Source organism: Nerophis lumbriciformis, linkage group LG18, assembly GCF_033978685.3.
Source record: "Nerophis lumbriciformis linkage group LG18, RoL_Nlum_v2.1, whole genome shotgun sequence".
Taxonomy (NCBI): domain Eukaryota; kingdom Metazoa; phylum Chordata; class Actinopteri; order Syngnathiformes; family Syngnathidae; genus Nerophis; species Nerophis lumbriciformis.
This window is the reverse complement of record NC_084565.2, coordinates 42,097,501-42,102,334: the sequence shown is the minus strand read 5'-3', so window position 1 is coordinate 42,102,334 and position 4,834 is coordinate 42,097,501. Positions and strand designations below refer to the sequence as shown.

General features: G+C 30.7%; 1 long non-coding RNA gene across 1 annotated transcript in view; it reads right to left on the bottom strand.

Annotated features, from left to right (window-relative positions):
* Positions 1 to 1,991: 1,991 nt before the first annotated feature.
* LOC140679542 (uncharacterized) overlaps positions 1,992 to 4,834 on the bottom strand; it is a 264,689-nt gene continuing 261,846 nt past the window's right edge. The window contains exon 2 of the long non-coding RNA XR_012050964.1: positions 1,992 to 2,198. This is a non-coding gene — a long non-coding RNA (uncharacterized lncRNA). The remainder of the gene's footprint in view (positions 2,199 to 4,834) is intronic.

Sequence of the window (4,834 nt, the reverse complement as noted above, 5' to 3'; positions counted from 1 at the left end):
AGGGGGTTCCCTCAATCATCAGGAGATTTTAATGGGAGCATTCACATACCATGGTTTATATACTGGCAGTGTGTCGCGCCTCGCCAAGGAGCAGCGAGAATACCAAGAAGCGCATATGCCAAATTTTCAAAGAGAACGGCCTACGGATCACGATTGAAGCCAACAAGCAAACCGTCAACTTCCTCGACGTCACTTTCAACCTGAGAAATAACAGCTACCAACCATTCACGAAACCCAACACAACACTCCAATACGTGCACCATGACAGCAACCACCCACCCACCACCACGAAAAGAATACCTACCGGAATTAATAAAAGGCTATCGATGCTGTCATCTAGCAAAGCTGAATTTGACCAAGCAACCCCCCCGTACCAAAAAGTCCTTGATGAAAGCGGATACAATTTCACCCTCACCTATGAACCCACGCCAGGAAACCAGCCAAAAAAGAACAGAAAACGGAACGACATCATCTGGTACAACCCCCCATACAGCAAAAACGTCTCAACTAACATTGGACACAAATTCCTTAATCTGATTGACAAACACTTTCCCAAAGACAACACCCTAAGAAAAGTATTCAACAAGAACAACATTAAATTGAGCTACAGCTGCATGAACAATATACGACAAATCATCTCAAACCACAACAAAACAATTGCAAATGAGCCGTCGACCCCCAGACAGTGCGACTCCAAAACCAACAAAGGCTGTAACTGTCGAAAGAAACCTGATTGCCCTCTCAACGGGGGGGTGCTTACAAACATCAGTTGTCTACCAATCTAAGGTAATACGCAAGGACATTAACACATCCGACACATATGTAGGATTAACCGAGGGAGAATTCAAAACCAGATGGAACAATCACAAGGCTTCTTTCAGGAACAAAAACCTGCGAAATACCACAGAACTCAGCAAACACATTTGGGACCTCAAAGACAATAATGTTGAATATTCAATAACATGGCAAATTCTTGCATCCAGCACACCTTACAATAGTGGTAATAAAAGATGCAACCTATGCTTGAAAGAGAAACTGTTTATTATTTACCGTCCAGACCTGTCATCCCTCAACAAGCGCAGCGAAATTGTTACAGCATGCCGCCATAGACGGAAACACCTCCTAGGTAACACATGAGCCAATCACCACGCCCGTACGCCAGCCTGTACCCACCCACTCTGTGCCCTATATAATCCATGGTATGTGAATGCTCCCATTAAAATCTCCTGATGATTGAGGGAACCCCCCCTCATGAAACAGGCCTGTAGAGATGAAATAGTCTTGTGATTTTTTTTCCCACACATACATATATTGCGCTCTACTACGGTATCGAGCACTATTTTTTGGATAACCTTATTAAGACATATATATATATCTATATATATATATATAGATATATATATATACATCCTGAAAATAAGCAAACAAAACTGTGTTTGGATAATTGATACTTCAAACTTGCATAAATAAATATTAAGGAATATAACATAACTTGGCTTCTGAGAGCTTCAAAATGTAATGAATAAAATGCTAAAGTTGTTGATAAACAAGCAATTATTTTAATAATTAAATATGGTCATTTTAAATTAATTATTATGATAATTTAAAATTAATTATTTCAAATATGTTTATTTTAATGTATAATTCTATGGCTGGATGTAATAAGGAGTCAGAAAAAATACAAATAAAAATAAAATTAATTTTGATGTTTTTAGCAAAATATAGTAAAAATGTATTTAGTTTTTTTTTTTTTTTAATTAACAAATATATTTATTTTTAGGTAAGATAAACATAATAATACAATTTATCTCTAGTCTGGATGATTTAGTTCTTGTCACCCTGTTGTCCTCCCGTCAAGGCTGTCCTCACTCAGGTCCGCATGGAGCTGGAGGGGGCGTGGTCTCCAGCTCCGGCTGAAAATCGGGAGGTTTTCGGCAGAGGCGCTGAATTTCGGGAGTCTCCCGGAAAATTCGGGAGGGTTGGCAAGTATGGTGTAAATGTGTATGATTGTTAAATATGTATAATCCGTACTGTTAAGCATGGTCATACAAAATGGTTAATGGTTGATTATATGACCGAAATAAACTTATTTAATTAATTCATTCATCTGGCATAGTTTAGGATCATCTGCTACTGCAAAATATTACCATAGACCGTGTACTATACAGCTTAGGATGTAGTTTTACCTGTAACAATAACTTCTATAACAGCACTGTTTGAACACAACAACATGGCAGGAAAGAACAATATGCAATAAATAAAGTATTTTAAAAAATACATAAAAGCCAAATTATTGAACTTAATGTATTTTTTTTAAATGAAATACTGATTACACAGAAGGGGACATTATTGTAAGTCTGGCAACGTTTGTTTGAAGCCCTCTCCTTCACGCCTATAAAATGTACACTACTGCCAACTAGTGGACTGGAGGCACAATAGGCTGTTCTCATGTACTTCTGCACCACTTATGGAGTGAAACAACTAGCAAAACTCCACAAACACACAAAAATGTTCTTACTCACGTCCACGATCCGCAAGTAAAATAGCAATTTTCTTTAATCGAAAACACGATTCACAAGCAGAAAACTTTTAAAATTAAAAAAACGATTAAAATGGCGGACAGAAAATAGTGGAAACAATCACAACCTGTAAGTTAACCTGTAAGCGTCCCCTCTTTTCTGTCCGCCGTTTTACTCCCCACCCTGCTTCTTCTTTATTTTTTGGATGGACGGCACCATGCGCAAATAACAGTAGCTTGACGGCTTTAAATTGGCTCAGCAGCACCACCTGTCGTGGAGTGGTGAATTACACTTGCTCTGATTGCAAGTGTGTGGCGCGCACAAGTTTCAACTTAAAACATTTTTTTTTAAATATTTGTAAATCGTTTTTTTAATTGAATAAAAATATTTTTATACTTGCAAATAGTTAAAAAAAAGAAGTAAAACGTTTTTTAAAGAAATTCGTTTTTTTTATACATTTGTTTTTTTTATTGAAGAAAATAGTGTTTTGACTTGCAAATTGTTTAATTGAAGAAAATGGTTTTAATAGTTGTGAATCGCTTTTTTTAATGGAAGAAAATTGTTCATTTGCAAATGTTTTTTTAATTGAAATAGTATTTATACTTTCAAATTGTTTTTATTAATGTGTTTTATATGCAAATCGCTTTTTAATTGCAGAAAATTGTTTTGTTTACAAATGTTTTTTTTTTTACTTGCAAATCTCATTTTAAGAAAATACTTTTTATAGTTGTGATTCCTTTTTGTAATTGCATAATTTTATTTATGTTTTTACTTACTGTTTTTATGTTTACTAATCGTTTTTACTCGCAGTTATCTTTTTTACTTAATATATTTTTGAATTGCAGAAAATTATTTATTTTTACTTGCAGAAAACTTTTATATGTACTAATTGTTCTTACTTGGTTATTGTTTTGTTTACAAATGTTTTTTTTTTTACTTGCAAATCTCATTTTAAGAAAATACTTTTTATAGTTGTGATTCCTTTTTGTAATTGCATAATTTTATTTATGTTTTTACTTAGTGTAAATAGTGTTTTTCTACTGTTTTTATGTTTACTAATCGATTTTTACTCGCAGTTATCTTTTTTACTTAATATATTTTTGAATTGCAGAAAATTATTTATTTTTACTTGCAGAAAACTTTTATATGTACTAATTGTTCTTACTTGGTTATTGTTTTGTTTACAAATGTTTTTTTTTTTACTTGCAAATCTCATTTTAAGAAAATACTTTTTATAGTTGTGATTCCTTTTTGTAATTGCATAATTTTATTTATGTTTTTACTTAGTGTAAATAGTGTTTTTCTACTGTTTTTATGTTTACTAATCGTTTTTACTCGCAGTTATCTTTTTTACTTAATATATTTTTGAATTGCAGAAAATTATTTATTTTTACTTGCAGAAAACTTGTATATGTACTAATTGTTCTTACTTGGTTTTTACTTGCAAATATATTTTTTACTTGCCAATCATTTTTTTATTAAAGTTTTTTTTTGTTTTACTTGCAAATATTTTTAATTCCAGAATTATTTTTTTTAACTTGCGAATCGTTTTCAGTTGCAGAACTTCATTTTTTTATATTTTTTAATCGTTTTTTTGTCAGTATAGTTTTTTAAATTTCGAAATTATTTGTAATTGCAGAAAAAAAAATTTCTTTACTTGCGATTTTTTTTTAAATTGAACAACATTTGGTTTTACTTGCCAATAATTTTTTTATTAAAGTTTTTTTTTGTTTTACTTGCAAATATTTTTAATTCCAGAATTATTTTTTTTAACTTGCGAATCGTTTTCAGTTGCAGAACGTCATTTTTTAATCGTTTTTTTGTCAGTAAAGTTTTTTAAATTTCGAAATTTGTAATTGCAGAAATTTTTTTTTTTCTTTAATTGCGATTTTTTTTAAAAATTGAACATCATTTGGTTTTACTTGCCAATCATTTTTTTTATTTGCAAATATTTTTTTAATTGCAGAATTATTTTTTTTTAACTTGCGAATCATTTTCACTTGCAGAATATTTTTAAATATTTTCTTAAATTTCAAAAATTTTTGTAATTGCAGAAAATGATTTTTTTTACTTGCGATTTTTTTTAAATTTAAGAACATTTGGTTTTACTTGCCAATCATTTTTTTTATTAAAATGTTTTTTTTTTAGTTGCAAATTTTTTTTAAATTGCAGAATTATTTTTTTTAACTTGCGAATCATTTTCACTTGCAGAACATTTTTATATTTTTAAATATTTTTTTAAATTTCAAATTTTTTTGTAATTGCAGAAAATGATTTTTTTTACTTGCGATTTTTTTTAAATTTTAGAACATTTG